Below are 5,579 nucleotides of genomic sequence, written 5' to 3' on the forward strand. Positions count from 1 at the left end.
AATCAAACTTTCTATCACACCATTCTGAAGGCAATCATGTATTATTACATAACCTTTTTTAGGGATAAAAACACTCATTACAAACTCAACGACATGCACCCGCAAAAAATAAAAAATAAAACTCAATATCATGCGATCATCACATAGAACATCCTGAAGCTGGGCTGAGACGTCTTTCAACATGATCTGATCTCTAACAGTTCTAGCATGTGCAGCTGGTCCGTGCGCCAGCCTATTGCAATCCCTGCTGATAGCCCTGACGCACTAGAGGAGCAATTTTCCGCCATTTCTTTGATGTCAACAAGTATCACCGACCGAGGTAAAACATCATGCTGCAACTCTGTAGCCAGGTTTGCCCAGTCGGTTTCTATAATGACTGGACCTTATTACCGTGAGCTCTGTCAGGCCAGTCAGGATCTGCATTGCCTCCGCTTCCTCCACGCTCCTGCACAGATACCTACATACTCCCTTCGTAAAGAAGTGAGTACATAATTCTTAACAAGATGCAAGAAAAATGCTCGATCCGTCTCAAAGTGACTCAACTTTGTATTAGTTTTAGTGTAAAGTTAGTACAAAGTTGAGTCACTTACTTTAAAATAGAATGAAGGAAATAACATTTGACGATGACATGTACAAATCTCATGTTGTGGGTGTGTGCGTCGCCCCCTTTCACTTCAGCGGGTGAACCGTTCCCTCCTCTGCCGTCTGCACCTTCCTTTGCTCCGGCAGCACTAGAACGTATGATTGCCATTCCCTTTGCTCCGGTGGCCCTAAAACGTATGATTGCCATTCGTGTCTCCTCCTGAAATGCTCACGCCACTGGATCCATGGCGTTCCGACCTAGCACGATGAACCATTCTCCTCGGCTATCCATTCATTTGTCGCCCGATGCTCCTCAATTTTGAGTCTATGCGTCCTCATTCTTTCTGACGCTTCAAATAGATGGGATATTTGCTCTCTACCAAGCTATTTTGCTCTCCTCGAAGCTTAGATGGAATAAACTCCCGATGCAACATGAGCCTCTTAATTCTGCAACTAGGCGGCCATAAGCAGAACGACTCAGAGTCATTGGATAAAGCAGCAAGTGCCATGGAATAATTTAAGGGCATCTCCAACACGGATCCCCAAAACGAACATTGTATTTGTCCGCGGATGAGTCCGCGTGCAGTGATATGAGAACCGACCATCCAATCATGTCTGTATACCTTTTAAACCAGATACGAACAAATCATATGAATTTCATGCAAAATTGAATGATTTTCATTTAAACCGGACCACATTCATTACGTTTTCAACATATTTCATTAAACAAAAGCATCCGGACCCTAATATAGTTTAAATCTTCGCCGACACCCGTCCTCCAAGTTCTTGTTGTTCCCTTCTGTGTCCATTTCCGATGGCCGCGAATCCCGCGAAGTGAAGGTTCGGTCATCGACCAGGAAGAGTAGGATATGGGACATGGATTGACCCACATGGGACACGAGGCGCCACCGTCTCCCATGCCCTACTCCTCGTCGAAGTTCGCGACCTAGCCGTCACCGGTGGAGGAGGTGAGGTCGACGATGGACGTGGATGGACCGGCCTCATTGTTGTAGCGACGACAATGGCATGTAGTTGCTGGCGCGAACGACACGCATTTGCATGCATTCTCGTCATGGACCGCCACGCGGGTGCTGCGCGTGCCTCGTAGAATTCCCGCCGCTCCTCGATGAAGTTCGGGTTCTCCGCGACCATGACCTCCACGGCTTCCATGCTCGCGAACTCGATGTAGATTTGGCCCTTCGCCGGCCGGTGATGCGCGAGGAGGGCGAGGTTGTACCGCTGCTCCTCCCGCGCTTGCCGGAACGCTAACATGGTCTGCTCCTTCTCCATAACAACGTCGAAGTGTGCCTGTGCCTCCGGCTCCTCATTGTAGGCTTCCTCCATCGTCGGGTCGTCGTTTCTCACCTCCGACCAGGGGCGGACCCAGGATGAAAACTGAGGGGGCAAAGATGTGTAGTATATTTTTTAGGGGAAGATCTGTAGATACTAATGGTTAGACCATTTACACAAACTAGGCACACAACTACATAAGCATACATATAGGGACTAGGAATAATAAGCAAAATTATATGTTTCCTTATAGTATAATTTCATCATACACATAATTATGACAACTTTATTGCAAGAGTAAAAGTAAACTAACCATTTAAGACAAAATGACTTGACAAGTAGCAATTTGTTGTTCGTAATCTTCTTGAATAAAATTTCTAGCCAGCAACCCGTAAGAAAAAAAGTACTCCCTTTGTCTTAAAATAAGTGTCTTAAGCTTAGTACAACTTTGTATTAAAGTTAGTACAAAGTTGAGATGCTTATTTTGGGATGGAGGGAGTACATGTTAAGTGAGAATATAAACATTATGATAAATTAATTAAACCCATCACTTCCTCCTGTTCATTGTAGAACATTTTTTTCATGGAAGCGTTTTACTATCACTTCATCGTAGATGATATCCAAGATTGCTCTTCCACAAAGCAAATGTTACGTAAAACATTCTTCAGAAACTTCATAGCGAGAAGAATCTCTCAACAGATGGATGAGGTTTTTCCAATATTCCTAGGTTTAAACTTAGATGCATGAGGCTCATAAGGTTCCCATGTAAAGTACATTGTCCTGACGTTGATTGAGATCAAAACATGTAATTCTCTTACTTTTAGATGGATCCCAAGGAAGCTTGTTCAGATCAATTAACCGAGACATGTTGCGAGTTGTAGATTTTACAACAAACATAGGAAAACCCTTCTTTAGCTCCCCTGCCAATGTCAAAAGGTCGAGACATTAAATAAAATATCATACATGAAGGCAGATAGTACCTACAGATTTATTCCTCCCTCACATACTCAAACTTATTTTGTACAAATTATTCCGTGTAGCTACGTTCAGTTTACCTAGTTATCAATTGGTATATTGTACACAAGGTTGATATTTTAAATAAAACTCGCCCAATTCCTAACTCAGAAATAGAAAAGGAACAACAATTTGGAAATTAGAACTGAAACTAGAAAAGATGAACTTACCCTAGGGCTTATCTCGATTGATCAATAACACGCAGAAGAGCGTCACAGATAAAATTGAGAGGGCCATAGATCGGGAAACCGGCCGGGCGTCCGTTGTGCACAACGCAGATCGAAGGCGATTGCCGAAGACCGGAGATGAGCTGGCGAGGGCGCGTCGTGTTTTGCTTGGCCGCCAGGCGGCAGTTGCGCCTTAGGACTCAGGTCTCCTTCCATCCGTGCTCTGTGCAAATACGATTGTATGACACAGGCCAATGACTTCTCGTATGTGAAAGGCCATGTGCCTGGGTGGGCTCGGTTGTCTATGATGGCCGAGAGGGGGCAAAGTTGTATACTAGAGGCCCTGTATAAGACAGCCGAAAAATCGAGTGGGGGCATCTGTCTGCCCCTGCTTCAGACGAGCTCGTCGGCAAGCCTGCCTCTTCGCCACGCACGATGGTCTAGCCAAGCGGCCGCAAGGCCGGCCACCTCGTGCTTCTGCTTTGTCGAGTGGCTCTTTTACATTGCCCTAGAGCTTGCGGTCTTGGCGAAGGTGGTGCAAGGAGGAGGATTGGAAGCATACTTGTTTGTGGTGTGGATGGTGCCGGGCGAGGCCGCCTTTATATAACGGGTGCCAGGAAGGCCAAGCGGCGGGCTATGTCAATGCGAGCGCAAGAGCGGGTTTCTCGGCGCCACACATGTTTAATGCTGGCAGACGAACGGACGGGCAACCGGTTGAATGCAGCAGATAGTCGTCGTCGCGTCCAGTCACATCGCTCCGACATCGAACAAGCACGAAGATCGGGACGCGGCACGGGCGGGCAGCGCGTCGCTGCAATGTCGGCTCCGGTTTAAGGTCGCGTCTGCTCTGGCTTGGCGCATGAATGCGACACTGGCGTTCTAGATCGACATGAATGCACGGCAATCACTTTGCGCGGGAGAGGGGGCGAGCACGAGAGAGATTTTTGTGTGGGTCTGGGATGGCGGGTGCGTACTTGGTAGCAGGCTGGACGCCTACAAAGTCCCCCTGATTTTTGTACAAGTCTATGGACCTATGAAAAAGCTATGCGTGCGTGGTGGAGATGCATTAAGGGCATGTACAATGGTGCATTCTTAGGAGTGCCACATAGGATAAATGATGAGATGGAGAAGAGAAAACTCATAAGAAAAGACTTGTCTTCTCTTATTTAAGAAAAGACAAGAGATGATCTCTTAGTATAATTTGTCTCATCATGTTTTAAGGAATGACAAGTTATTAAAGATGAGGCTAAGATATAAACCATTATAGACATATTTTTTTGTCATCTCTAAATTACATGCAAGACTTAAAATAAGACTGTCTTATCAACCATTGTACATACCCTAATTGCACCAATACGATGAGTTGCCTACAGTGTTCCTCGGAAGAGAGTAAATAACAACAATCAGTTAATTTTCTATCTATTTGTCCACGTATACAATATGGGCACTGATAGGCGCCGGCGCGCCGGCCGAAATTTCGGCCGGTCAACGCACAGCCGCCCGATACAACTATAGCCAGCCGTCTGATCTGACCTTCCGCATCGTCTACTTCCTCCCCCTCGATTATTTCTTCCCTCTCCCACGCGCTGCCGCACTAGAGCCGCCGCCCAGCACGCACCAACCCCTGCGTCTCTCTCTCTCCCCTGACGACCCCCAACGCCGGTGACCTCGCCGGCTCGCTGCCACTCGCTATCCCCGCTCTCGGTCAGCCGCAGTTCCAGGCAAAAACACCAAGTTCATGGTTGCAGCAAAACGCGACTACGGTCCCAGCTAGTCTCGACTGCGGTTCCAGCTCGGCGTGGTTACCGTCGCAAATGGCCGTGGACATGGTTACAACTCGTCGTGTTTCCATCGCAGCTCGCCGTGGTGACCGTCGTGCTCACCGCGGTGACCGGTTCCAGCAAAAATGACTCACAGTTGCAACTTGCCGGCCGCCGACTCTTTTTGTGCTCGCTGGAGCACCGTCGCAGCCATGAACGAAGGATGTAGCAAAAACGTCGACTGGTAGTAGCAAAAATCAGACATAGTTGAAGCTTTGAAAAAATCCGGTTGTAGCAAACTAATTGGCCACATCCAGCAAAAAACTAGAAAGCAAAAAAAAAATCCAAAATCTTGGTTGAAGTAGAAAAATTTGCTGGTTCCAGCAAAATCAAAGGACGATGGTAGCAAATTTAAGGCTGGTTCCCGCAAAATCAAAAGAAAGGAAGTAGTAGCAAAAATTAGGACTGGTTCCAGCAAAAAAATAACATGGTTCCAGCAAAAAATCCACCTTGTCGGCTTCCCAGCAAAAAATTGCCTCTTGCTTGTATCATCCCCCGTCACTGGTTCCAGCACTTTTGCTAGCCGGTTGCAGCAAAAGCATGTGCTGGTTCCAGCATGACGTCCACACAGTGATGTCCATCTCCGGCGAGAGATGGTTGTTGGGGTCAGGTCTCTGGTGAGAGATGGTTGTTGGGGATCTGGTGATTCAGGGCCGCGCGTTGGCCATTAGAGAGAGAAAGGAAAGGAGGACACAGGGGAGGGGGG

Source organism: Triticum dicoccoides, chromosome 1B, assembly GCF_002162155.2.
Source record: "Triticum dicoccoides isolate Atlit2015 ecotype Zavitan chromosome 1B, WEW_v2.0, whole genome shotgun sequence".
Lineage (NCBI taxonomy): Eukaryota > Viridiplantae > Streptophyta > Magnoliopsida > Poales > Poaceae > Triticum > Triticum dicoccoides.